The sequence below is a fragment of the Lissotriton helveticus genome, chromosome 5_1, assembly GCF_964261635.1.
Source record: "Lissotriton helveticus chromosome 5_1, aLisHel1.1, whole genome shotgun sequence".
In the NCBI taxonomy this organism is placed as follows: domain Eukaryota; kingdom Metazoa; phylum Chordata; class Amphibia; order Caudata; family Salamandridae; genus Lissotriton; species Lissotriton helveticus.
The window spans coordinates 1622349990-1622377926 of NC_136065.1; the positions used below are offsets into that span (position 1 = coordinate 1622349990).

The 27937-nt window shown below is 38.5% G+C and overlaps 17 non-coding genes across 17 annotated transcripts; all 17 read right to left on the reverse strand.

Annotated features, from left to right (window-relative positions):
• Positions 1–1430: 1430 nt before the first annotated feature.
• Positions 1431–1503, reverse strand: TRNAR-CCU (transfer RNA arginine (anticodon CCU)). The gene has a single exon. It is a non-coding gene; the product is annotated as a tRNA-Arg (tRNA).
• Positions 1504–2901: 1398 nt separating this feature from the next.
• On the reverse strand, positions 2902–2974 carry TRNAR-CCU (transfer RNA arginine (anticodon CCU)). The gene has a single exon. It is a non-coding gene; the product is annotated as a tRNA-Arg (tRNA).
• Positions 2975–4497: 1523 nt separating this feature from the next.
• TRNAR-CCU (transfer RNA arginine (anticodon CCU)) lies at positions 4498–4570 on the reverse strand. Its single transcript has one exon. It is a non-coding gene; the product is annotated as a tRNA-Arg (tRNA).
• Positions 4571–6091: 1521 nt separating this feature from the next.
• Positions 6092–6164, reverse strand: TRNAR-CCU (transfer RNA arginine (anticodon CCU)). Its single transcript has one exon. It is a non-coding gene; the product is annotated as a tRNA-Arg (tRNA).
• Positions 6165–7687: 1523 nt separating this feature from the next.
• Positions 7688–7760, reverse strand: TRNAR-CCU (transfer RNA arginine (anticodon CCU)). The gene has a single exon. It is a non-coding gene; the product is annotated as a tRNA-Arg (tRNA).
• Positions 7761–9283: 1523 nt separating this feature from the next.
• On the reverse strand, positions 9284–9356 carry TRNAR-CCU (transfer RNA arginine (anticodon CCU)). The gene has a single exon. It is a non-coding gene; the product is annotated as a tRNA-Arg (tRNA).
• A 1521-nt stretch (positions 9357–10877) lies between these two features.
• On the reverse strand, positions 10878–10950 carry TRNAR-CCU (transfer RNA arginine (anticodon CCU)). The gene has a single exon. It is a non-coding gene; the product is annotated as a tRNA-Arg (tRNA).
• Positions 10951–12473: 1523 nt separating this feature from the next.
• Positions 12474–12546, reverse strand: TRNAR-CCU (transfer RNA arginine (anticodon CCU)). The gene has a single exon. It is a non-coding gene; the product is annotated as a tRNA-Arg (tRNA).
• Positions 12547–14069: 1523 nt separating this feature from the next.
• On the reverse strand, positions 14070–14142 carry TRNAR-CCU (transfer RNA arginine (anticodon CCU)). The gene has a single exon. It is a non-coding gene; the product is annotated as a tRNA-Arg (tRNA).
• A 1522-nt stretch (positions 14143–15664) lies between these two features.
• TRNAR-CCU (transfer RNA arginine (anticodon CCU)) lies at positions 15665–15737 on the reverse strand. Its single transcript has one exon. It is a non-coding gene; the product is annotated as a tRNA-Arg (tRNA).
• A 1523-nt stretch (positions 15738–17260) lies between these two features.
• On the reverse strand, positions 17261–17333 carry TRNAR-CCU (transfer RNA arginine (anticodon CCU)). Its single transcript has one exon. It is a non-coding gene; the product is annotated as a tRNA-Arg (tRNA).
• A 1523-nt stretch (positions 17334–18856) lies between these two features.
• Positions 18857–18929, reverse strand: TRNAR-CCU (transfer RNA arginine (anticodon CCU)). Its single transcript has one exon. It is a non-coding gene; the product is annotated as a tRNA-Arg (tRNA).
• Positions 18930–20452: 1523 nt separating this feature from the next.
• Positions 20453–20525, reverse strand: TRNAR-CCU (transfer RNA arginine (anticodon CCU)). The gene has a single exon. It is a non-coding gene; the product is annotated as a tRNA-Arg (tRNA).
• A 1524-nt stretch (positions 20526–22049) lies between these two features.
• TRNAR-CCU (transfer RNA arginine (anticodon CCU)) lies at positions 22050–22122 on the reverse strand. Its single transcript has one exon. It is a non-coding gene; the product is annotated as a tRNA-Arg (tRNA).
• A 1523-nt stretch (positions 22123–23645) lies between these two features.
• TRNAR-CCU (transfer RNA arginine (anticodon CCU)) lies at positions 23646–23718 on the reverse strand. Its single transcript has one exon. It is a non-coding gene; the product is annotated as a tRNA-Arg (tRNA).
• A 1523-nt stretch (positions 23719–25241) lies between these two features.
• Positions 25242–25314, reverse strand: TRNAR-CCU (transfer RNA arginine (anticodon CCU)). Its single transcript has one exon. It is a non-coding gene; the product is annotated as a tRNA-Arg (tRNA).
• Positions 25315–26837: 1523 nt separating this feature from the next.
• TRNAR-CCU (transfer RNA arginine (anticodon CCU)) lies at positions 26838–26910 on the reverse strand. Its single transcript has one exon. It is a non-coding gene; the product is annotated as a tRNA-Arg (tRNA).
• Between the last annotated feature and the right edge of the window lie 1027 nt (positions 26911–27937).

Sequence of the window (27937 nt, forward strand, 5' to 3'; positions counted from 1 at the left end):
ATAAGTAAACTTCCCATTTTCATCCTATTCCATCCCCGAATTTAACACTCTGTTCTGTGCTATAATGGAGACTCTGTATTTCTAGCAAGTGGAGAGAAATTGGAGGAGAACCATTTTCGAATCAACACTTCTTCTTCCATGGATGCTTTTCTCAATAAACTGGGCTTTGACAGTGGTATCAAGCCGCCCTTGTCTTCAGCAGGACACAGAAACAGGTACCAAGTCTACTAACCAAGTTCAACCACCCTCTGCAACTTAATAGACCAGTGTTTTACAAATTAGCCAACTGTGTCATCAGCAAAGGCAGACAATGTGCCAATCCTTTATAATTCTTCTGTAGTACTTTTCTTTCTCGTAGACAAAATTAGCACTTTAACTGCACAAATCATACAGATTTTACACTTGAAGCACTCCATGAACACTTACTTACACACCTTGCAGTTCATCTACACACACTTGAGCTCAAAACCCATTCTGTGAAGTCAAAATTCTGCAAACCTAGTACATATTCAGTGCGTGTACATAGAAGCACTTTTTAATGCCACTTAAATGCACTAGATTTTAGACTGAAGATGCAATCTAAATGACTGTGCAGTATGTACTCCACTTTTTTATTAATTAGGATTGAGAACATGATGGCTATAAGAGTATTGGAAGAGCCTGCTTCCATTCTGAATGGAAACCTGAATTATGTGACAATTGGCAAAAAACAACCACGAAGGGACTCGAACCTTCTATCTTCTGACCCGAAGTCAGACGCCTTATCCATTAGTCGACGCGGTCATGTGTCCTGCTGCATTTATTTTTATACTGTGGGTGGTATGCAAGGTTGGAAAATATATTATTTATAGTTATTTAGGTTTACAAACCATTGGGGTTTTTTTTCAGCTCCTTTCAATTAAATCACTTTTTTGGAATTTATATAATGAGAATGTCACCAGTACGATAAGCTATTGTTTTCATTTTTGCATTTAAACCTCTTTCTTCATGAGATTAAAGCTCAGTTTATGCTTTATTTAGCTCTGGATGTTTCCAGAAGTGGAGAGAAACTGTTTTGAAAGTAGTACAAACTGCTCCTTCCTGGCTATTCCAATTTACACACACTCAAAGGCTGTATACGTTTCATGAAACCCGGCTTGCCCTATTTAAGTAGCTGAAAGCCTTTCACCACCTCTAGGAACAACAGTTACACCAATCCAATTCAAATAATTTTTTCCAAAGGAATATCTTCTGCCGGGTCAAAAATGCATCTGACAAAGACAGGTGTTTCAAAAATCGACTTTGTAGTTTCAGAACATCAACATGACTCTGACGAGTACAGAAGTAAAATGGTACCATTTCAACGTTCCTAATACCTCATAAGCTTCTGAGAGGAAGCATGTAATAAATATATTTATTTTTCTTGAAAAGTAAGAGTGGACATTGGTTTGCACCTCAGATGGGACTCGAACCCACAATCCCTGGCTTAGGAGGCCAGTGCCTTATCCATTAGGCCACTGAGGCACAGACTAATACTAGCACTCTAGAGGCATTATTTAAATGAATTCATTCGTCCAACACTGGTGTCTGCACACAGGACATTTCTCAGTTCTCTCCATAAGTAAACTTCCCATTTTCATCCTCTTCCATCCCCGACTTTAACAGTGGTATCAAGCCGTCCTTGTCTTCAGCAGGACACAGAAACAGGCACCAAGTCTACTAACCAAGTTCAACCACACTCTGCAACTTAATAGACCAGTGCTTTACAAATTAGCCAACTGTGTCATCAGCAAAGGCAGCCAATGTGCCAATCCTTTATAATTCTTCTGTAGTACTTTTCTTTCTCGTAGGCAAAATTAGCACTTTAACTGCACAAATCATACAGATTTTACACTTGAAGCACTCCATGAACACATACTTACACACCTTGCAGTTCATCTACACACTCTTGAGCTAAAAACCCATTCTGTGAAGTCAAAATTCTGCAAACCTAGTACATATTCAGTGCGTGTACATAGAAGCACTTTTTATTGACACTTAAATGCACTAGATTTTAGACTGAAGATGCAATCTAAATGAATGTGCAGTATGTACTCCACTTTTTTATTAATTAGGAATGAGAACATTATGGCTATAAGAGCATTGGAAGAGCCTGCTTCCATTCTGAATGGAAACCTGAATTGAGTGACAATTGGCAAAAACCGACCACGAAGGGACTGGAACCCTCTATCTTCTGATCCGAAGTCAGACGCCTTATCCATTAGTCCACGCGGTCATGTGTCCTGCTGCTTTTATTTTTATACTGTGGGTGGTATGCAAGGTTGGAAAATATATTATTTATAGTTATTTAGGTTTACAAACCATTGTTTTTTTTTTTCAGCTCCTTTCAATTAAATCACTTTTTTGGAATTTATATAATGAGAATGTCACCAGTACGATAAGCTATTGTTTTCAATTTTGCATTTAAACCTCTTTCTTCATGAGATTAAAGCTCAGTTTATGCTTTATTTAGCTCTGGATGTTTCCAGAAGTGGAGAGAAACTGTTTTGAAAGTAGTACAAACTGCTCCTTCCTGGCTATTCCAATTTACACACACTCAAAGGCTGTATACGTTTCATGAAACCCGGCTTGCCCTATTTAAGTAGCTGAAAGCCTTTCACCACCTCTAGGAACAACAGTTACACCAATCCAATTCAAATAATTTTTTCCAAAGGAATATCTTCTGCCGGGTCAAAAATGCATCTGACAAAGACAGGTGTTTCAAAAATCGACTTTGTAGTTCCAGAACATCAACATGACTCTGACGAGTACAGAAGTAAAATGGTACCATTTCAACGTTCCTAATACCTCATAAGCTTCTGAGAGGAAGCATGTAATAAATATATTTATTTTTCTGGAAAAGTAAGAGTGGACATTGGTTTGCACCTCAGATGGGACTCAAACCCACAATCCCTGGCTTAGGAGGCCAGTGCCTTATCCATTAGGCCACTGAGGCACAGACAAATACCAGCAATCTAGAGGCATTATTTAAATGTATTCATTCGTCCAACACTGGTGTCTGCACACAGGACATTTCTCAGTTCTCTCCATAAGTAAACTTCCCATTTTCATCCTATTCCATCCCCGAATTTAACACTCTGTTCTGTGCTATAATGGAGACTCTGTATTTCTAGCAAGTGGAGAGAAATTGGAGGAGAACCATTTTCGAATCAACACTTCTTCTTCCATGGATGCTTTTCTCAATAAACTGGGCTTTGACAGTGGTATCAAGCCGCCCTTGTCTTCAGCAGGACACAGAAACAGGTACCAAGTCTACTAACCAAGTTCAACCACCCTCTGCAACTTAATAGACCAGTGTTTTACAAATTAGCCAACTGTGTCATCAGCAAAGGCAGACAATGTGCCAATCCTTTATAATTCTTCTGTAGTACTTTTCTTTCTCGTAGACAAAATTAGCACTTTAACTGCACAAATCATACAGATTTTACACTTGAAGCACTCCATGAACACTTACTTACACACCTTGCAGTTCATCTACACACACTTGAGCTCAAAACCCATTCTGTGAAGTCAAAATTCTGCAAACCTAGTACATATTCAGTGCGTGTACATAGAAGCACTTTTTAATGCCACTTAAATGCACTAGATTTTAGACTGAAGATGCAATCTAAATGACTGTGCAGTATGTACTCCACTTTTTTATTAATTAGGATTGAGAACATGATGGCTATAAGAGTATTGGAAGAGCCTGCTTCCATTCTGAATGGAAACCTGAATTATGTGACAATTGGCAAAAAACAACCACGAAGGGACTCGAACCTTCTATCTTCTGACCCGAAGTCAGACGCCTTATCCATTAGTCGACGCGGTCATGTGTCCTGCTGCATTTATTTTTATACTGTGGGTGGTATGCAAGGTTGGAAAATATATTATTTATAGTTATTTAGGTTTACAAACCATTGGGGTTTTTTTTCAGCTCCTTTCAATTAAATCACTTTTTTGGAATTTATATAATGAGAATGTCACCAGTACGATAAGCTATTGTTTTCATTTTTGCATTTAAACCTCTTTCTTCATGAGATTAAAGCTCAGTTTATGCTTTATTTAGCTCTGGATGTTTCCAGAAGTGGAGAGAAACTGTTTTGAAAGTAGTACAAACTGCTCCTTCCTGGCTATTCCAATTTACACACACTCAAAGGCTGTATACGTTTCATGAAACCCGGCTTGCCCTATTTAAGTAGCTGAAAGCCTTTCACCACCTCTAGGAACAACAGTTACTCCAATCCAATTCAAATAATTTTTTCCAAAGGAATATCTTCTGCCGGGTCAAAAATGCATCTGACAAAGACAGGTGTTTCAAAAATCGACTTTGTAGTTTCAGAACATCAACATGACTCTGACGAGTACAGAAGTAAAATGGTACCATTTCAACGTTCCTAATACCTCATAAGCTTCTGAGAGGAAGCATGTAATAAATATATTTATTTTTCTTGAAAAGTAAGAGTGGACATTGGTTTGCACCTCAGATGGGACTCGAACCCACAATCCCTGGCTTAGGAGGCCAGTGCCTTATCCATTAGGCCACTGAGGCACAGACAAATACTAGCAATCTAGAGGCATTATTTAAATGAATTCATTCGTCCAACACTGGTGTCTGCACACAGGACATTTCTCAGTTCTCTCCATAAGTAAACTTCCCATTTTCATCCTCTTCCATCCCCGACTTTAACACTCAGTTGTGTGCTATAGTGGAGACTCTGTATTTCTAGCAAGTGGAGAGAAATTGGAGGAGAACCATTTTCGAATCAACACTTCTTCTTCCATGGATGCTTTTCTTAATAAACTGGGCTTTGACAGTGGTATCAAGCCGTCCTTGTCTTCAGCAGGACACAGAAACAGGCACCAAGTCTACTAACCAAGTTCAACCACACTCTGCAACTTAATAGACCAGTGCTTTACAAATTAGCCAACTGTGTCATCAGCAAAGGCAGCCAATGTGCCAATCCTTTATAATTCTTCTGTAGTACTTTTCTTTCTCGTAGGCAAAATTAGCACTTTAACTGCACAAATCATACAGATTTTACACTTGAAGCACTCCATGAACACATACTTACACACCTTGCAGTTCATCTACACACTCTTGAGCTAAAAACCCATTCTGTGAAGTCAAAATTCTGCAAACCTAGTACATATTCAGTGCGTGTACATAGAAGCACTTTTTATTGCCACTTAAATGCACTAGATTTTAGACTGAAGATGCAATCTAAATGAATGTGCAGTATGTACTCCACTTTTTTATTAATTAGGAATGAGAACATTATGGCTATAAGAGCATTGGAAGAGCCTGCTTCCATTCTGAATGGAAACCTGAATTGAGTGACAATTGGCAAAAACCGACCACAAAGGGACTGGAACCCTCTATCTTCTGATCCGAAGTCAGACGCCTTATCCATTAGTCCACGCGGTCATGTGTTCTGCTGCATTTATTTTTATACTGTGGGTGGTATGCAAGGTTGGAAAATATATTATTTATAGTTATTTAGGTTTACAAACCATTGTTTTTTTTTCAGCTCCTTTCAATTAAATCACTTTTTGGGAATTTATATAATGAGAATGTCACCAGTACGATAAGCTATTGTTTTCATTTTTGCATTTAAACCTCTTTCTTCATGAGATTAAAGCTCAGTTTATGCTTTATTTAGCTCTGGATGTTTTCAGAAGTGGAGAGAAACGGTTTTGAAAGTAGTACAACCTGCTCCTTCCTGGCTATTCCAATTTACACACACTCAAAGGCTGTATACGTTTCATGAAACCCGGCTTGCCCTATTTAAGTAGCTGAAAGCCTTTCACCACCTCTAGGAACAACAGTTACACCATTCCAATTCAAATAATTTTTTCCAAAGGAATATCTTCTGCCGGGTCAAAAATGCATCTGACAAAGACAGGTGTTTCAAAAATCGACTTTGTAGTTCCAGAACATCAACATGACTCTGACGAGTACAGAAGTAAAATGGTACCATTTCAACGTTCCTAATACCTCATAAGCTTCTGAGAGGAAGCATGTAATAAATATATTTATTTTTCTGGAAAAGTAAGAGTGGACATTGGTTTGCACCTCAGATGGGACTCAAACCCACAATCCCTGGCTTAGGAGGCCAGTGCCTTATCCATTAGGCCACTGAGGCACAGACAAATACCAGCAATCTAGAGGCATTATTTAAATGTATTCATTCGTCCAACACTGGTGTTTGCACACAGGACATTTCTCAGTTCTCTCCATAAGTAAACTTCCCATTTTCATCCTCTTCCATCCCCGAATTTAACACTCTGTTCTGTGCTATAATGGAGACTCTGTATTTCTAGCAAGTGGAGAGAAATTGGAGGAGAACCATTTTCGAATCAACACTTCTTCTTCCATGGATGCTTTTCTCAATAAACTGGGCTTTGACAGTGGTATCAAGCCGTCCTTGTCTTCAGCAGGACACAGAAACAGGTACCAAGTCTACTAACCAAGTTCAACCACACTCTGCAACTTAATAGACCAGTGCTTTACAAATTAGCCAACTGTGTCATCAGCAAAGGCAGACAATGTGCCAATCCTTTATAATTCTTCTGTAGTACTTTTCTTTCTCGTAGACAAAATTAGCACTTTAACTGCACAAATCATACAGATTTTACACTTGAAGCACTCCATGAACACTTACTTACACACCTTGCAGTTCATCTACACACACTTGAGCTCAAAACCCATTCTGTGAAGTCAAAATTCTGCAAACCTAGTACATATTCAGTGCGTGTACATAGAAGCACTTTTTAATGCCACTTAAATGCACTAGATTTTAGACTGAAGATGCAATCTAAATGACTGTGCAGTATGTACTCCACTTTTTTATTAATTAGGATTGAGAACATGATGGCTATAAGAGTATTGGAAGAGCCTGCTTCCATTCTGAATGGAAACCTGAATTATGTGACAATTGGCAAAAAACGACCACGAAGGGACTCGAACCTTCTATCTTCTGACCCGAAGTCAGACGCCTTATCCATTAGTCCACGCGGTCATGTGTCCTGCTGCATTTATTTTTATACTGTGGGTGGTATGCAAGGTTGGAAAATATATTATTTATAGTTATTTAGGTTTACAAACCATTGCTTTTTTTTTTCAGCTCCTTTCAATTAAATCACTTTTTTGGAATTTATATAATGAGAATGTCACCAGTACGATAAGCTATTGTTTTCATTTTTGCATTTAAACCTCTTTCTTCATGAGATTAAAGCTCAGTTTATGCTTTATTTAGCTCTGGATGTTTCCAGAAGTGGAGAGAAACTGTTTTGAAAGTAGTACAAACTGCTCCTTCCTGGCTATTCCAATTTACACACACTCAAAGGCTGTATAGGTTTCATGAAACCCGGCTTGCCCTATTTAAGTAGCTGAAAGCCTTTCACCACCTCTAGGAACAACAGTTACACCAATCCACTTCAAATAATTTTTTCCAAAGGAATATCTTCTGCCGGGTCAAAAATGCATCTGACAAAGACAGGTGTTTCAAAAATCGACTTTGTAGTTTCAGAACATCAACATGACTCTGACGAGTACAGAAGTAAAATGGTACCATTTCAACGTTCCTAATACCTCATAAGCTTCTGAGAGGAAGCATGTAATAAATATATTTATTTTTCTGGAAAAGTAAGAGTGGACATTGGTTTGCACCTCAGATGGGACTCGAACCCACAATCCCTGGCTTAGGAGGCCAGTGCCTTATCCATTAGGCCACTGAGGCACAGACAAATACCAGCAATCTAGAGGCATTATTTAAATGTATTCATTCGTCCAACACTGGTGTCTGCACACAGGACATTTCTCAGTTCTCTCCATAAGTAAACTTCCCATTTTCATCCTATTCCATCCCCGAATTTAACACTCTGTTCTGTGCTATAATGGAGACTCTGTATTTCTAGCAAGTGGAGAGAAATTGGAGGAGAACCATTTTCGAATCAACACTTCTTCTTCCATGGATGCTTTTCTCAATAAACTGGGCTTTGACAGTGGTATCAAGCCGCCCTTGTCTTCAGCAGGACACAGAAACAGGTACCAAGTCTACTAACCAAGTTCAACCACCCTCTGCAACTTAATAGACCAGTGTTTTACAAATTAGCCAACTGTGTCATCAGCAAAGGCAGACAATGTGCCAATCCTTTATAATTCTTCTGTAGTACTTTTCTTTCTCGTAGACAAAATTAGCACTTTAACTGCACAAATCATACAGATTTTACACTTGAAGCACTCCATGAACACTTACTTACACACCTTGCAGTTCATCTACACACACTTGAGCTCAAAACCCATTCTGTGAAGTCAAAATTCTGCAAACCTAGTACATATTCAGTGCGTGTACATAGAAGCACTTTTTAATGCCACTTAAATGCACTAGATTTTAGACTGAAGATGCAATCTAAATGACTGTGCAGTATGTACTCCACTTTTTTATTAATTAGGATTGAGAACATGATGGCTATAAGAGTATTGGAAGAGCCTGCTTCCATTCTGAATGGAAACCTGAATTATGTGACAATTGGCAAAAAACAACCACGAAGGGACTCGAACCTTCTATCTTCTGACCCGAAGTCAGACGCCTTATCCATTAGTCGACGCGGTCATGTGTCCTGCTGCATTTATTTTTATACTGTGGGTGGTATGCAAGGTTGGAAAATATATTATTTATAGTTATTTAGGTTTACAAACCATTGGGGTTTTTTTTCAGCTCCTTTCAATTAAATCACTTTTTTGGAATTTATATAATGAGAATGTCACCAGTACGATAAGCTATTGTTTTCATTTTTGCATTTAAACCTCTTTCTTCATGAGATTAAAGCTCAGTTTATGCTTTATTTAGCTCTGGATGTTTCCAGAAGTGGAGAGAAACTGTTTTGAAAGTAGTACAAACTGCTCCTTCCTGGCTATTCCAATTTACACACACTCAAAGGCTGTATACGTTTCATGAAACCCGGCTTGCCCTATTTAAGTAGCTGAAAGCCTTTCACCACCTCTAGGAACAACAGTTACACCAATCCAATTCAAATAATTTTTTCCAAAGGAATATCTTCTGCCGGGTCAAAAATGCATCTGACAAAGACAGGTGTTTCAAAAATCGACTTTGTAGTTTCAGAACATCAACATGACTCTGACGAGTACAGAAGTAAAATGGTACCATTTCAACGTTCCTAATACCTCATAAGCTTCTGAGAGGAAGCATGTAATAAATATATTTATTTTTCTTGAAAAGTAAGAGTGGACATTGGTTTGCACCTCAGATGGGACTCGAACCCACAATCCCTGGCTTAGGAGGCCAGTGCCTTATCCATTAGGCCACTGAGGCACAGACAAATACTAGCAATCTAGAGGCATTATTTAAATGAATTCATTCGTCCAACACTGGTGTCTGCACACAGGACATTTCTCAGTTCTCTCCATAAGTAAACTTCCCATTTTCATCCTCTTCCATCCCCGACTTTAACACTCAGTTGTGTGCTATAGTGGAGACTCTGTATTTCTAGCAAGTGGAGAGAAATTGGAGGAGAACCATTTTCGAATCAACACTTCTTCTTCCATGGATGCTTTTCTTAATAAACTGGGCTTTGACAGTGGTATCAAGCCGTCCTTGTCTTCAGCAGGACACAGAAACAGGCACCAAGTCTACTAACCAAGTTCAACCACACTCTGCAACTTAATAGACCAGTGCTTTACAAATTAGCCAACTGTGTCATCAGCAAAGGCAGCCAATGTGCCAATCCTTTATAATTCTTCTGTAGTACTTTTCTTTCTCGTAGGCAAAATTAGCACTTTAACTGCACAAATCATACAGATTTTACACTTGAAGCACTCCATGAACACATACTTACACACCTTGCAGTTCATCTACACACTCTTGAGCTAAAAACCCATTCTGTGAAGTCAAAATTCTGCAAACCTAGTACATATTCAGTGCGTGTACATAGAAGCACTTTTTATTGCCACTTAAATGCACTAGATTTTAGACTGAAGATGCAATCTAAATGAATGTGCAGTATGTACTCCACTTTTTTATTAATTAGGAATGAGAACATTATGGCTATAAGAGCATTGGAAGAGCCTGCTTCCATTCTGAATGGAAACCTGAATTGAGTGACAATTGGCAAAAACCGACCACGAAGGGACTGGAACCCTCTATCTTCTGATCCGAAGTCAGACGCCTTATCCATTAGTCCACGCGGTCATGTGTTCTGCTGCATTTATTTTTATACTGTGGGTGGTATGCAAGGTTGGAAAATATATTATTTATAGTTATTTAGGTTTACAAACCATTGTTTTTTTTTCAGCTCCTTTCAATTAAATCACTTTTTGGGAATTTATATAATGAGAATGTCACCAGTACGATAAGCTATTGTTTTCATTTTTGCATTTAAACCTCTTTCTTCATGAGATTAAAGCTCAGTTTATGCTTTATTTAGCTCTGGATGTTTTCAGAAGTGGAGAGAAACTGTTTTGAAAGTAGTACAACCTGCTCCTTCCTGGCTATTCCAATTTACACACACTCAAAGGCTGTATACGTTTCATGAAACCCGGCTTGCCCTATTTAAGTAGCTGAAAGCCTTTCACCACCTCTAGGAACAACAGTTACACCATTCCAATTCAAATAATTTTTTCCAAAGGAATATCTTCTGCCGGGTCAAAAATGCATCTGACAAAGACAGGTGTTTCAAAAATCGACTTTGTAGTTCCAGAACATCAACATGACTCTGACGAGTACAGAAGTAAAATGGTACCATTTCAACGTTCCTAATACCTCATAAGCTTCTGAGAGGAAGCATGTAATAAATATATTTATTTTTCTGGAAAAGTAAGAGTGGACATTGGTTTGCACCTCAGATGGGACTCAAACCCACAATCCCTGGCTTAGGAGGCCAGTGCCTTATCCATTAGGCCACTGAGGCACAGACAAATACCAGCAATCTAGAGGCATTATTTAAATGTATTCATTCGTCCAACACTGGTGTTTGCACACAGGACATTTCTCAGTTCTCTCCATAAGTAAACTTCCCATTTTCATCCTCTTCCATCCCCGAATTTAACACTCTGTTCTGTGCTATAATGGAGACTCTGTATTTCTAGCAAGTGGAGAGAAATTGGAGGAGAACCATTTTCGAATCAACACTTCTTCTTCCATGGATGCTTTTCTCAATAAACTGGGCTTTGACAGTGGTATCAAGCCGTCCTTGTCTTCAGCAGGACACAGAAACAGGTACCAAGTCTACTAACCAAGTTCAACCACACTCTGCAACTTAATAGACCAGTGCTTTACAAATTAGCCAACTGTGTCATCAGCAAAGGCAGACAATGTGCCAATCCTTTATAATTCTTCTGTAGTACTTTTCTTTCTCGTAGACAAAATTAGCACTTTAACTGCACAAATCATACAGATTTTACACTTGAAGCACTCCATGAACACTTACTTACACACCTTGCAGTTCATCTACACACACTTGAGCTCAAAACCCATTCTGTGAAGTCAAAATTCTGCAAACCTAGTACATATTCAGTGCGTGTACATAGAAGCACTTTTTAATGCCACTTAAATGCACTAGATTTTAGACTGAAGATGCAATCTAAATGACTGTGCAGTATGTACTCCACTTTTTTATTAATTAGGATTGAGAACATGATGGCTATAAGAGTATTGGAAGAGCCTGCTTCCATTCTGAATGGAAACCTGAATTATGTGACAATTGGCAAAAAACGACCACGAAGGGACTCGAACCTTCTATCTTCTGACCCGAAGTCAGACGCCTTATCCATTAGTCCACGCGGTCATGTGTCCTGCTGCATTTATTTTTATACTGTGGGTGGTATGCAAGGTTGGAAAATATATTATTTATAGTTATTTAGGTTTACAAACCATTGCTTTTTTTTTTCAGCTCCTTTCAATTAAATCACTTTTTTGGAATTTATATAATGAGAATGTCACCAGTACGATAAGCTATTGTTTTCATTTTTGCATTTAAACCTCTTTCTTCATGAGATTAAAGCTCAGTTTATGCTTTATTTAGCTCTGGATGTTTCCAGAAGTGGAGAGAAACTGTTTTGAAAGTAGTACAAACTGCTCCTTCCTGGCTATTCCAATTTACACACACTCAAAGGCTGTATAGGTTTCATGAAACCCGGCTTGCCCTATTTAAGTAGCTGAAAGCCTTTCACCACCTCTAGGAACAACAGTTACACCAATCCACTTCAAATAATTTTTTCCAAAGGAATATCTTCTGCCGGGTCAAAAATGCATCTGACAAAGACAGGTGTTTCAAAAATCGACTTTGTAGTTTCAGAACATCAACATGACTCTGACGAGTACAGAAGTAAAATGGTACCATTTCAACGTTCCTAATACCTCATAAGCTTCTGAGAGGAAGCATGTAATAAATATATTTATTTTTCTGGAAAAGTAAGAGTGGACATTGGTTTGCACCTCAGATGGGACTCGAACCCACAATCCCTGGCTTAGGAGGCCAGTGCCTTATCCATTAGGCCACTGAGGCACAGACAAATACCATCAATCTAGAGGCATTATTTAAATGAATTCATTCGTCCAACACTGGTGTCTGCACACAGGACATTTCTCAGTTCTCTCCATAAGTAAACTTCCCATTTTCATCCTCTTCCATCCCCGACTTTAACACTCAGTTGTGTGCTATAGTGGAGACTCTGTATTTCTAGCAAGTGGAGAGAAATTGGAGGAGAACCATTTTCGAATCAACACTTCTTCTTCCATGGATGCTTTTCTTAATAAACTGGGCTTTGACAGTGGTATCAAGCCGTCCTTGTCTTCAGCAGGACACAGAAACAGGCACCAAGTCTACTAACCAAGTTCAACCACACTCTGCAACTTAATAGACCAGTGCTTTACAAATTAGCCAACTGTGTCATCAGCAAAGGCAGCCAATGTGCCAATCCTTTATAATTCTTCTGTAGTACTTTTCTTTCTCGTAGGCAAAATTAGCACTTTAACTGCACAAATCATACAGATTTTACACTTGAAGCACTCCATGAACACATACTTACACACCTTGCAGTTCATCTACACACTCTTGAGCTAAAAACCCATTCTGTGAAGTCAAAATTCTGCAAACCTAGTACATATTCAGTGCGTGTACATAGAAGCACTTTTTAATGCCACTTAAATGCACTAGATTTTAGACTGAAGATGCAATCTAAATGACTGTGCAGTATGTACTCCACTTTTTTATTAATTAGGATTGAGAACATGATGGCTATAAGAGTATTGGAAGAGCCTGCTTCCATTCTGAATGGAAACCTGAATTATGTGACAATTGGCAAAAAACGACCACGAAGGGACTCAAACCCTCTATCTTCTGACCCGAAGTCAGACGCCTTATCCATTAGTCCACGCGGTCATGTGTCCTGCTGTATTTATTTTTATACTGTGGGTGGTATGCAAGGTTGGAAAATATATTATTTATAGTTATTTAGGTTTACAAACCATTGGTTTTTTTTTTCAGCTCCTTTCAATTAAATCACTTTTTTGGAATTTATATAATGAGAATGTCACCAGTACGATAAGCTATTGTTTTCATTTTTGCATTTAAACCTCTTTCTTCATGAGATTAAAGCTCAGTTTATGCTTTATTTAGCTCTGGATGTTTTCAGAAGTGGAGAGAAACTGTTTTGAAAGTAGTACAAACTGCTCCTTCCTGGCTATTCCAATTTACACACACTCAAAGGCTGTATACGTTTCATGAAACCCGGCTTGCCCTATTTAAGTAGCTGAAAGCCTTTCACCACCTCTAGGAACAACAGTTACACCAATCCAATTCAAATAATTTTTTCCAAAGGAATATCTTCTGCCGGGTCAAAAATGCATCTGACAAAGACAGGTGTTTCAAAAATCGACTTTGTAGTTCCAGAACATCAACATGACTCTGACGAGTACAGAAGTAAAATGGTACCATTTCAAAGTTCCTAATACCTCATAAGCTTCTGAGAGGAAGCATGTAATAAATATATTTATTTTTCTGGAAAAGTAAGAGTGGACATTGGTTTGCACCTCAGATGGGACTCAAACCCACAATCCCTGGCTTAGGAGGCCAGTGCCTTATCCATTAGGCCACTGAGGCACAGACAAATACCAGCAATCTAGAGGCATTATTTAAATGTATTCATTCGTCCAACACTGGTGTCTGCACACAGGACATTTCTCAGTTCTCTCCATAAGTAAACTTCCCATTTTCATCCTCTTCCATCCCCGAATTTAACACTCTGTTCTGTGATATAATGGAGACTCTGTATTTCTAGCAAATGGAGAGAAATTGGAGGAGAACCATTTTCGAATCAACACTTCTTCTTCCATGGATGCTTTTCTCAATAAACTGGGCTTTGACAGTGGCATCAAGCCGTCCTTGTATTCAGCAGGACACAGAAACAGGTACCAAGTCTACTAACCAAGTTCAACCATACTCTGCAACTTAATAGACCAGTGCTTTACAAATTAGCCAACTGTGTCATCAGCAAAGGCAGACAATGTGCCAATTCTTTATAATTCTTCTGTAGTACTTTTCTTTCTCGTAGGCAAAATTAGCACTTTAACTGCACAAATCATACAGATTTTACACTTGAAGCACTCCATGAACACTTACTTACACACCTTGCAGTTCACCTACACACACTTGAGCTCAAAACCCATTCTGTGAAGTCAAAATTCTGCAAACCTAGTACATATTCAGTGCGTGTACATAGAAGCACTTTTTAATGCCACTTAAATGCACTAGATTTTAGACTGAAGATGCAATCTAAATGACTGTGCAGTATGTACTCCACTTTTTTATTAATTAGGATTGAGAACATGATGGCTATAAGAGTATTGGAAGAGCCTGCTTCCATTCTGAATGGAAACCTGAATTATGTGACAATTGGCAAAAAACGACCACGAAGGGACTCAAACCCTCTATCTTCTGACCCAAAGTCAGACGCCTTATCCATTAGTCCACGCGGTCATGTGTCCTGCTGTATTTATTTTTATACTGTGGGTGGTATGCAAGGTTGGAAAATATATTATTTATAGTTATTTAGGTTTACAAACCATTGGTTTTTTTTTCAGCTCCTTTCAATTAAATCACTTTTTTGGAATTTATATAATGAGAATGTCACCAGTACGATAAGCTATTGTTTTCATTTTTGCATTTAAACCTCTTTCTTCATGAGATTAAAGCTCAGTTTATGCTTTATTTAGCTCTGGATGTTTTCAGAAGTGGAGAGAAACTGTTTTGAAAGTAGTACAAACTGCTCCTTCCTGGCTATTCCAATTTACACACACTCAAAGGCTGTATAGGTTTCATGAAACCCGGCTTGCCCTATTTAAGTAGCTGAAAGCCTTTCACCACCTCTAGGAACAACAGTTACACCAATCCAATTCAAATAATTTTTTCCAAAGGAATATCTTCTGCCGGGTCAAAAATGCATCTGACAAAGACAGGTGTTTCAAAAATCGACTTTGTAGTTTCAGAACATCAACATGACTCTGACGAGTACAGAAGTAAAATGGTACCATTTCAACGTTCCTAATACCTCATAAGCTTCTGAGAGGAAGCATGTAATAAATATATTTATTTTTCTGGAAAAGTAAGACTGGACATTGGTTTGCACCTCAGATGGGACTCGAACCCACAATCCCTGGCTTAGGAGGCCAGTGCCTTATCCATTAGGCCACTGAGGCACAGACAAATACCATCAATCTAGAGGCATTATTTAAATGAATTCATTCGTCCAACACTGGTGTCTGCACACAGGACATTTCTCAGTTCTCTCCATAAGTAAACTTCCCATTTTCATCCTCTTCCATCCCCGACTTTAACACTCAGTTGTGTGCTATAGTGGAGACTCTGTATTTCTAGCAAGTGGAGAGAAATTGGAGGAGAACCATTTTCGAATCAACACTTCTTCTTCCATGGATGCTTTTCTTAATAAACTGGGCTTTGACAGTGGTATCAAGCCGTCCTTGTCTTCAGCAGGACACAGAAACAGGCACCAAGTCTACTAACCAAGTTCAACCACACTCTGCAACTTAATAGACCAGTGCTTTACAAATTAGCCAACTGTGTCATCAGCAAAGGCAGCCAATGTGCCAATCCTTTATAATTCTTCTGTAGTACTTTTCTCTCTCGTAGGCAAAATTAGCACTTTAACTGCACAAATCATACAGATTTTACACTTGAAGCACTCCATGAACACATACTTACACACCTTGCAGTTCATCTACACACTCTTGAGCTAAAAACCCATTCTGTGAAGTCAAAATTCTGCAAACCTAGTACATATTCAGTGCGTGTACATAGAAGCACTTTTTAATGCCACTTAAATGCACTAGATTTTAGACTGAAGATGCAATCTAAATGAATGTGCAGTATGTACTCCACTTTTTTATTAATTAGGAATGAGAACATTATGGCTATAAGAGCATTGGAAGAGCCTGCTTCCATTCTGAATGGAAACCTGAATTGAGTGACAATTGGCAAAAACCGACCACGAAGAGACTGGAACCCTCTATCTTCTGATCTGAAGTCAGACGCCTTATCCATTAGTCCACGCGGTCATGTGTCCTGCTGCTTTTATTTTTATACTGTAGGTGGTATGCAAGGTTGGAAAATATATTATTTATAGTTATTTAGGTTTACAAACCATTGTGGGGTTTTTTCAGCTCCTTTCAATTAAATCACTTTTTTGGAATTTATATAATGAGAATGTCACCAGTACGATAAGCTATTGTTTTCATTTTTGCATTTAAACCTCTTTCTTCATGAGATTAAAGCTCAGTTTATGCTTTATTTAGCTCTGGATGTTTTCAGAAGTGGAGAGAAACTGTTTTGAAAGTAGTACAAACTGCTCCTTCCTGGCTATTCCAATTTACACACACTCAAAGGCTGTATACGTTTCATGAAACCCGGCTTGCCCTATTTAAGTAGCTGAAAGCCTTTCACCACCTCTAGGAACAACAGTTACACCAATCCAATTCAAATAATTTTTTCCAAAGGAATATCTTCTGCCGGGTCAAAAATGCATCTGACAAAGACAGGTGTTTCAAAAATCGACTTTGTAGTTCCAGAACATCAACATGACTCTGACGAGTACAGAAGTAAAATGGTACCATTTCAAAGTTCCTAATACCTCATAAGCTTCTGAGAGGAAGCATGTAATAAATATATTTATTTTTCTGGAAAAGTAAGAGTGGACATTGGTTTGCACCTCAGATGGGACTCAAACCCACAATCCCTGGCTTAGGAGGCCAGTGCCTTATCCATTAGGCCACTGAGGCACAGACAAATACCATCAATCTAGAGGCATTATTTAAATGAATTCATTCGTCCAACACTGGTGTCTGCACACAGGACATTTCTCAGTTCTCTCCATAAGTAAACTTCCCATTTTCATCCTCTTCCATCCCCGACTTTAACACTCAGTTGTGTGCTATAGTGGAGACTCTGTATTTCTAGCAAGTGGAGAGAAATTGGAGGAGAACCATTTTCGAATCAACACTTCTTCTTCCATGGATGCTTTTCTTAATAAACTGGGCTTTGACAGTGCTATCAAGCCGTCCTTGTCTTCAGCAGGACACAGAAACAGGCACCAAGTCTACTAACCAAGTTCAACCACACTCTGCAACTTAATAGACCAGTGCTTTACAAATTAGCCAACTGTGTCATCAGCAAAGGCAGCCAATGTGCCAATCCTTTATAATTCTTCTGTAGTACTTTTCTTTCTCGTAGGCAAAATTAGCACTTTAACTGCACAAATCATACAGATTTTACACTTGAAGCACTCCATGAACACATACTTACACACCTTGCAGTTCATCTACACACTCTTGAGCTAAAAACCCATTCTGTGAAGTCAAAATTCTGCAAACCTAGTACATATTCAGTGCGTGTACATAGAAGCACTTTTTAATGCCACTTAAATGCACTAGATTTTAGACTGAAGATGCAATCTAAATGAATGTGCAGTATGTACTCCACTTTTTTATTAATTAGGAATGAGAACATTATGGCTATAAGAGCATTGGAAGAGCCTGCTTCCATTCTGAATGGAAACCTGAATTGAGTGACAATTGGCAAAAACCGACCACGAAGGGACTGGAACCCTCTATCTTCTGATCTGAAGTCAGACGCCTTATCCATTAGTCCACGCGGTCATGTGTCCTGCTGCTTTTATTTTTATACTGTAGGTGGTATGCAAGGTTGGAAAATATATTATTTATAGTTATTTAGGTTTACAAACCATTGTGGGTTTTTTTCAGCTCCTTTCAATTAAATCACTTTTTTGGAATTTATATAATGAGAATGTCACCAGTACGATAAGCTATTGTTTTCATTTTTGCATTTAAACCTCTTTCTTCATGAGATTAAAGCTCAGTTTATGCTTTATTTAGCTCTGGATGTTTTCAGAAGTGGAGAGAAACTGTTTTGAAAGTAGTACAAACTGCTCCTTCCTGGCTATTCCAATTTACACACACTCAAAGGCTGTATACGTTTCATGAAACCCGGCTTGCCCTATTTAAGTAGCTGAAAGCCTTTCACCACCTCTAGGAACAACAGTTACACCAATCCAATTCAAATAATTTTTTCCAAAGGAATATCTTCTGCCGGGTCAAAAATGCATCTGACAAAGACAGGTGTTTCAAAAATCGACTTTGTAGTTCCAGAACATCAACATGACTCTGACGAGTACAGAAGTAAAATGGTACCATTTCAAAGTTCCTAATACCTCATAAGCTTCTGAGAGGAAGCATGTAATAAATATATTTATTTTTCTGGAAAAGTAAGAGTGGACATTGGTTTGCACCTCAGATGGGACTCAAACCCACAATCCCTGGCTTAGGAGGCCAGTGCCTTATCCATTAGGCCACTGAGGCACAGACAAATACCAGCAATCTAGAGGCATTATTTAAATGTATTCATTCGTCCAACACTGGTGTCTGCACACAGGACATTTCTCAGTTCTCTCCATAAGTAAACTTCCCATTTTCATCCTCTTCCATCCCCGAATTTAACACTCTGTTCTGTGATATAATGGAGACTCTGTATTTCTAGCAAATGGAGAGAAATTGGAGGAGAACCATTTTCGAATCAACACTTCTTCTTCCATGGATGCTTTTCTCAATAAACTGGGCTTTGACAGTGGCATCAAGCCGTCCTTGTATTCAGCAGGACACAGAAACAGGTACCAAGTCTACTAACCAAGTTCAACCATACTCTGCAACTTAATAGACCAGTGCTTTACAAATTAGCCAACTGTGTCATCAGCAAAGGCAGACAATGTGCCAATTCTTTATAATTCTTCTGTAGTACTTTTCTTTCTCGTAGGCAAAATTAGCACTTTAACTGCACAAATCATACAGATTTTACACTTGAAGCACTCCATGAACACTTACTTACACACCTTGCAGTTCACCTACACACACTTGAGCTCAAAACCCATTCTGTGAAGTCAAAATTCTGCAAACCTAGTACATATTCAGTGCGTGTACATAGAAGCACTTTTTAATGCCACTTAAATGCACTAGATTTTAGACTGAAGATGCAATCTAAATGACTGTGCAGTATGTACTCCACTTTTTTATTAATTAGGATTGAGAACATGATGGCTATAAGAGTATTGGAAGAGCCTGCTTCCATTCTGAATGGAAACCTGAATTATGTGACAATTGGCAAAAAACGACAACGAAGGGACTCAAACCCTCTATCTTCTGACCCGAAGTCAGACGCCTTATCCATTAGTCCACGCGGTCATGTGTCCTGCTGTATTTATTTTTATACTGTGGGTGGTATGCAAGGTTGGAAAATATATTATTTATAGTTATTTAGGTTTACAAACCATTGGTTTTTTTTTTCAGCTCCTTTCAATTAAATCACTTTTTTGGAATTTATATAATGAGAATGTCACCAGTACGATAAGCTATTGTTTTCATTTTTGCATTTAAACCTCTTTCTTCATGAGATTAAAGCTCAGTTTATGCTTTATTTAGCTCTGGATGTTTCCAGAAGTGGAGAGAAACTGTTTTGAAAGTAGTACAAACTGCTCCTTCCTGGCTATTCCAATTTACACACACTCAAAGGCTGTATAGGTTTCATGAAACCCGGCTTGCCCTATTTAAGTAGCTGAAAGCCTTTCACCACCTCTAGGAACAACAGTTACACCAATCCAATTCAAATAATTTTTTCCAAAGGAATATCTTCTGCCGGGTCAAAAATGCATCTGACAAAGACAGGTGTTTCAAAAATCGACTTTGTAGTTTCAGAACATCAACATGACTCTGACGAGTACAGAAGTAAAATGGTACCATTTCAACGTTCCTAATACCTCATAAGCTTCTGAGAGGAAGCATGTAATAAATATATTTATTTTTCTGGAAAAGTAAGAGTGGACATTGGTTTGCACCTCAGATGGGACTCGAACCCACAATCCCTGGCTTAGGAGGCCAGTGCCTTATCCATTAGGCCACTGAGGCACAGACAAATACCATCAATCTAGAGGCATTATTTAAATGAATTCATTCGTCCAACACTGGTGTCTGCACACAGGACATTTCTCAGTTCTCTCCATAAGTAAACTTCCCATTTTCATCCTCTTCCATCCCCGACTTTAACACTCAGTTGTGTGCTATAGTGGAGACTCTGTATTTCTAGCAAGTGGAGAGAAATTGGAGGAGAACCATTTTCGAATCAACACTTCTTCTTCCATGGATGCTTTTCTTAATAAACTGGGCTTTGACAGTGGTATCAAGCCGTCCTTGTCTTCAGCAGGACACAGAAACAGGCACCAAGTCTACTAACCAAGTTCAACCACACTCTGCAACTTAATAGACCAGTGCTTTACAAATTAGCCAACTGTGTCATCAGCAAAGGCAGCCAATGTGCCAATCCTTTATAATTCTTCTGTAGTACTTTTCTTTCTCGTAGGCAAAATTAGCACTTTAACTGCACAAATCATACAGATTTTACACTTGAAGCACTCCATGAACACATACTTACACACCTTGCAGTTCATCTACACACTCTTGAGCTAAAAACCCATTCTGTGAAGTCAAAATTCTGCAAACCTAGTACATATTCAGTGCGTGTACATAGAAGCACTTTTTAATGCCACTTAAATGCACTAGATTTTAGACTGAAGATGCAATCTAAATGAATGTGCAGTATGTACTCCACTTTTTTATTAATTAGGAATGAGAACATTATGGCTATAAGAGCATTGGAAGAGCCTGCTTCCATTCTGAATGGAAACCTGAATTGAGTGACAATTGGCAAAAACCGACCACGAAGGGACTGGAACCCTCTATCTTCTGATCTGAAGTCAGACGCCTTATCCATTAGTCCACGCGGTCATGTGTCCTGCTGCTTTTATTTTTATACTGTAGGTGGTATGCAAGGTTGGAAAATATATTATTTATAGTTATTTAGGTTTACAAACCATTGTGGGTTTTTTTTCAGCTCCTTTCAATTAAATCACTTTTTTGGAATTTATATAATGAGAATGTCACCAGTACGATAAGCTATTGTTTTCATTTTTGCATTTAAACCTCTTTCTTCATGAGATTAAAGCTCAGTTTATGCTTTATTTAGCTCTGGATGTTTTCAGAAGTGGAGAGAAACTGTTTTGAAAGTAGTACAAACTGCTCCTTCCTGGCTATTCCAATTTACACACACTCAAAGGCTGTATACGTTTCATGAAACCCGGCTTGCCCTATTTAAGTAGCTGAAAGCCTTTCACCACCTCTAGGAACAACAGTTACACCAATCCAATTCAAATAATTTTTTCCAAAGGAATATCTTCTGCCGGGTCAAAAATGCATCTGACAAAGACAGGTGTTTCAAAAATCGACTTTGTAGTTCCAGAACATCAACATGACTCTGACGAGTACAGAAGTAAAATGGTACCATTTCAAAGTTCCTAATACCTCATAAGCTTCTGAGAGGAAGCATGTAATAAATATATTTATTTTTCTGGAAAAGTAAGAGTGGACATTGGTTTGCACCTCAGATGGGACTCAAACCCACAATCCCTGGCTTAGGAGGCCAGTGCCTTATCCATTAGGCCACTGAGGCACAGACAAATACCAGCAATCTAGAGGCATTATTTAAATGTATTCATTCGTCCAACACTGGTGTCTGCACACAGGACATTTCTCAGTTCTCTCCATAAGTAAACTTCCCATTTTCATCCTCTTCCATCCCCGAATTTAACACTCTGTTCTGTGATATAATGGAGACTCTGTATTTCTAGCAAATGGAGAGAAATTGGAGGAGAACCATTTTCGAATCAACACTTCTTCTTCCATGGATGCTTTTCTCAATAAACTGGGCTTTGACAGTGGCATCAAGCCGTCCTTGTATTCAGCAGGACACAGAAACAGGTACCAAGTCTACTAACCAAGTTCAACCATACTCTGCAACTTAATAGACCAGTGCTTTACAAATTAGCCAACTGTGTCATCAGCAAAGGCAGACAATGTGCCAATTCTTTATAATTCTTCTGTAGTACTTTTCTTTCTCGTAGGCAAAATTAGCACTTTAACTGCACAAATCATACAGATTTTACACTTGAAGCACTCCATGAACACTTACTTACACACCTTGCAGTTCACCTACACACACTTGAGCTCAAAACCCATTCTGTGAAGTCAAAATTCTGCAAACCTAGTACATATTCAGTGCGTGTACATAGAAGCACTTTTTAATGCCACTTAAATGCACTAGATTTTAGACTGAAGATGCAATCTAAATGACTGTGCAGTATGTACTCCACTTTTTTATTAATTAGGATTGAGAACATGATGGCTATAAGAGTATTGGAAGAGCCTGCTTCCATTCTGAATGGAAACCTGAATTATGTGACAATTGGCAAAAAACGACCACGAAGGGACTCAAACCCTCTATCTTCTGACCCGAAGTCAGACGCCTTATCCATTAGTCCACGCGGTCATGTGTCCTGCTGTATTTATTTTTATACTGTGGGTGGTATGCAAGGTTGGAAAATATATTATTTATAGTTATTTAGGTTTACAAACCATTGGTTTTTTTTTTCAGCTCCTTTCAATTAAATCACTTTTTTGGAATTTATATAATGAGAATGTCACCAGTACGATAAGCTATTGTTTTCATTTTTGCATTTAAACCTCTTTCTTCATGAGATTAAAGCTCAGTTTATGCTTTATTTAGCTCTGGATGTTTCCAGAAGTGGAGAGAAACTGTTTTGAAAGTAGTACAAACTGCTCCTTCCTGGCTATTCCAATTTACACACACTCAAAGGCTGTATACGTTTCATGAAACCCGGCTTGCCCTATTTAAGTAGCTGAAAGCCTTTCACCACCTCTAGGAACAACAGTTACACCAATCCAATTCAAATCATTTTTTCCAAAGGAATACCTTCTGCCGGGTCAAAAATGCATCTGACAAAGACAGGTGTTTCAAAAATCGACTTTGTAGTTTCAGAACATCAACATGACTCTGACGAGTACAGAAGTAAAATGGTTCCATTTCAACGTTCCTAATACCTCATAAGCTTCTGAGAGGAAGCATGTAATAAATATATTTATTTTTCTTGAAAAGTAAGAGTGGACATTGGTTTGCACCTCAGATGGGACTCGAACCCACAATCCCTGGCTTAGGAGGCCAGTGCCTTATCCATTAGGCCACTGAGGCACAGACAAATACCAGCAATCTAGAAGCATTATTTAAATGAATTCATTCGTCCTACACTGGTGTCTGCACACAGGATATTTCTCAGTTCTCTCCATAAGTAAACTTCCCATTTTCATGCTCTTCCATCCCCGACTTTAACACTCTGTTGTGTGCTATAATGGAGACTCTGTATTTCTAGCAAGTGGAGAGAAATTGGAGGAGAACCATTTTCGAATCAACACTTCTTCTTCCATGGATGCTTTTCTTAATAAACTGGGCTTTGACAGTGGTATCAAGCCGTCCTTGTCTTCAGCAGGACACAGAAACAGGTACCAAGTCTACTAACCAAGTTCAACCACACTCTGCAACTTAATAGACCAGTGCTTTACAATTTAGCCAACTGTGTCATCAGCAAAGGCAGCCAAAGTGCCAATCCTTTATAATTCTTCTGTAGTACTTTTCTTTCTCGTAGGCAAAATTAGCACTTTAACTGCACAAATCATACAGATTTTACACTTGAAGCACTCCATGAACACATACTTACACACCTTGCAGTTCATCTACACACTCTTGAGCTAAAATCCCATTCTGTGAAGTCAAAATTCTGCAAACCTAGTACATATTCAGTGCGTGTACATAGAAGCACTTTTTAATGCCACTTAAATGCACTAGATTTTAGACTGAAGATGCAATCTAAATGAATGTGCAGTATGTACTCCACTTTTTTATTAATTAGGAATGAGAACATTATGGCTATAAGAGCATTGGAAGAGCCTGCTTCCATTCTGAATGGAAACCTGAATTGAGTGACAATTGGCAAAAACCGACCACGAAGGGACTGGAACCCTCTATCTTCTGATCCGAAGTCAGACGCCTTATCCATTAGTCCACGCGGTCTTGTGTCCTGCTGCTTTTATTTTTATACTGTAGGTGGTATGCAAGGTTGGAAAATATATTATTTATAGTTATTTAGGTTTACAAACCATTGTGGGTTTTTTTCAGCTCCTTTCAATTAAATCACTTTTTTGGAATTTATATAATGAGAATGTCACCAGTACGATAAGCTATTGTTTTCATTTTTGCATTTAAACCTCTTTCTTCATGAGATTAAAGCTCAGTTTATGCTTTATATAGCTCTGGATGTTTCCAGAAGTGGAGAGAAACTTTTTTTAAAGTAGTACAAACTGCTCCTTCCGGGATATTCCAATTTACACACACTCAAAGGTTGTATACGTTTCATGAATCCTGACTTGCCCTATTCAAGTGCCTGAAAGCCTTTCACCACCTCTAGAAACAACAGTTACACCAATCCAATTCAAATCATTTTTTCCAAAGGAATATCTTCTGCCGGGTCAAAAATGCATCTGACAAAGATAGGTGTTTAAAAAATCGACTTTGTAGTTTCCGAACATCAACATGACTCTGACGCGTACAGAAGTAAAATGGTACCATTTCAACGTTCCTAATACCTCATAAGCTTCTGAGAGGAAGCATGTAATAAATATATTTATTTTTCTGGAAAAGTAAGAGTGGACATTGGTTTGCACCTCAGATGGGACTCAAACCCACAATCCCTGGCTTAGGAGGCCAGTGCCTTATCCATTAGGCCACTGAGGCACAGACAAATACCAGCAATCTAGAGGCATTATTTAAATGAATTCATTCGTCCAACACTGGTGTCTGCACACAGGACATTTCTCAGTTCTCTCCATAAGTAAACTTCCCATTTTCATCCTCTTCCATCCCCGAATTTAACACTCTGTTCTGTGCTATAATGGAGACTCTGTATTTCTAGCAAGTGGAGAGAAATTGGAGGAGAACCATTTTCGAATCAACACTTCTTCTTCCATGGATGCTATTCTTATTAAACTGGGCTTTGACAGTGGTATCAAGCCGTCCTTGTCTTCAGCAGGACACAGAAACAGGCACCAAGTCTACTAACCAAGTTCAACCACACTCTGCAACTTAATAGACCAGTGCTTTACAAATTAGCCAACTGTGTCATCAGCAAAGGCAGCCAATGTGCCAATCCTTTATAATTCTTCTGTAGTACTTTTCTTTCTCGTAGGCAAAATTAGCACTTTAACTGCACAAATCATACAGATTTTACACTTGAAGCACTCCATGAACACATACTTACACACCTTGCAGTTCATCTACACACTCTTGAGCTAAAAACCCATTCTGTGAAGTCAAAATTCTGCAAACCTAGTACATATTCAGTGCGTGTACATAGAAGCACTTTTTAATGCCACTTAAATGCACTAGATTTTAGACTGAAGATGCAATCTAAATGACTGTGCAGTATGTACTCCACTTTTTTATTAATTAGGATTGAGAACATGATGGCTATAAGAGTATTGGAAGAGCCTGCTTCCATTCTGAATGGAAACCTGAATTATGTGACAATTGGCAAAAAACGACCACGAAGGGACTCAAACCCTCTATCTTCTGACCCGAAGTCAGACGCCTTATCCATTAGTCCACGCGGTCATGTGTCCTGCTGTATTTATTTTTATACTGTGGGTGGTATGCAAGGTTGGAAAATATATTATTTATAGTTATTTAGGTTTACAAACCATTGGTTTTTTTTTTCAGCTCCTTTCAATTAAATCACTTTTTTGGAATTTATATAATGAGAATGTCACCAGTACGATAAGCTATTGTTTTCATTTTTGCATTTAAACCTCTTTCTTCATGAGATTAAAGCTCAGTTTATGCTTTATTTAGCTCTGGATGTTTCCAGAAGTGGAGAGAAACTGTTTTGAAAGTAGTACAAACTGCTCCTTCCTGGCTATTCCAATTTACACACACTCAAAGGCTGTATACGTTTCATGAAACCCGGCTTGCCCTATTTAAGTAGCTGAAAGCCTTTCACCACCTCTAGGAACAACAGTTACACCAATCCAATTCAAATCATTTTTTCCAAAGGAATACCTTCTGCCGGGTCAAAAATGCATCTGACAAAGACAGGTGTTTCAAAAATCGACTTTGTAGTTTCAGAACATCAACATGACTCTGACGAGTACAGAAGTAAAATGGTTCCATTTCAACGTTCCTAATACCTCATAAGCTTCTGAGAGGAAGCATGTAATAAATATATTTATTTTTCTTGAAAAGTAAGAGTGGACATTGGTTTGCACCTCAGATGGGACTCGAACCCACAATCCCTGGCTTAGGAGGCCAGTGCCTTATCCATTAGGCCACTGAGGCACAGACAAATACCAGCAATCTAGAAGCATTATTTAAATGAATTCATTCGTCCTACACTGGTGTCTGCACACAGGATATTTCTCAGTTCTCTCCATAAGTAAACTTCCCATTTTCATGCTCTTCCATCCCCGACTTTAACACTCTGTTGTGTGCTATAATGGAGACTCTGTATTTCTAGCAAGTGGAGAGAAATTGGAGGAGAACCATTTTCGAATCAACACTTCTTCTTCCATGGATGCTTTTCTTAATAAACTGGGCTTTGACAGTGGTATCAAGCCGTCCTTGTCTTCAGCAGGACACAGAAACAGGTACCAAGTCTACTAACCAAGTTCAACCACACTCTGCAACTTAATAGACCAGTGCTTTACAATTTAGCCAACTGTGTCATCAGCAAAGGCAGCCAAAGTGCCAATCCTTTATAATTCTTCTGTAGTACTTTTCTTTCTCGTAGGCAAAATTAGCACTTTAACTGCACAAATCATACAGATTTTACACTTGAAGCACTCCATGAACACATACTTACACACCTTGCAGTTCATCTACACACTCTTGAGCTAAAAACCCATTCTGTGAAGTCAAAATTCTGCAAACCTAGTACATATTCAGTGCGTGTACATAGAAGCACTTTTTAATGCCACTTAAATGCACTAGATTTTAGACTGAAGATGCAATCTAAATGAATGTGCAGTATGTACTCCACTTTTTTATTAATTAGGAATGAGAACATTATGGCTATAAGAGCATTGGAAGAGCCTGCTTCCATTCTGAATGGAAACCTGAATTGAGTGACAATTGGCAAAAACCGACCACGAAGGGACTGGAACCCTCTATCTTCTGATCCGAAGTCAGACGCCTTATCCATTAGTCCACGCGGTCATGTGCCCTGCTGCTTTTATTTTTATACTGTAGGTGGTATGCAAGGTTGGAAAATATATTATTTATAGTTATTTAGGTTTACAAACCATTGTGGGTTTTTTTCAGCTCCTTTCAATTAAATCACTTTTTTGGAATTTATATAATGAGAATG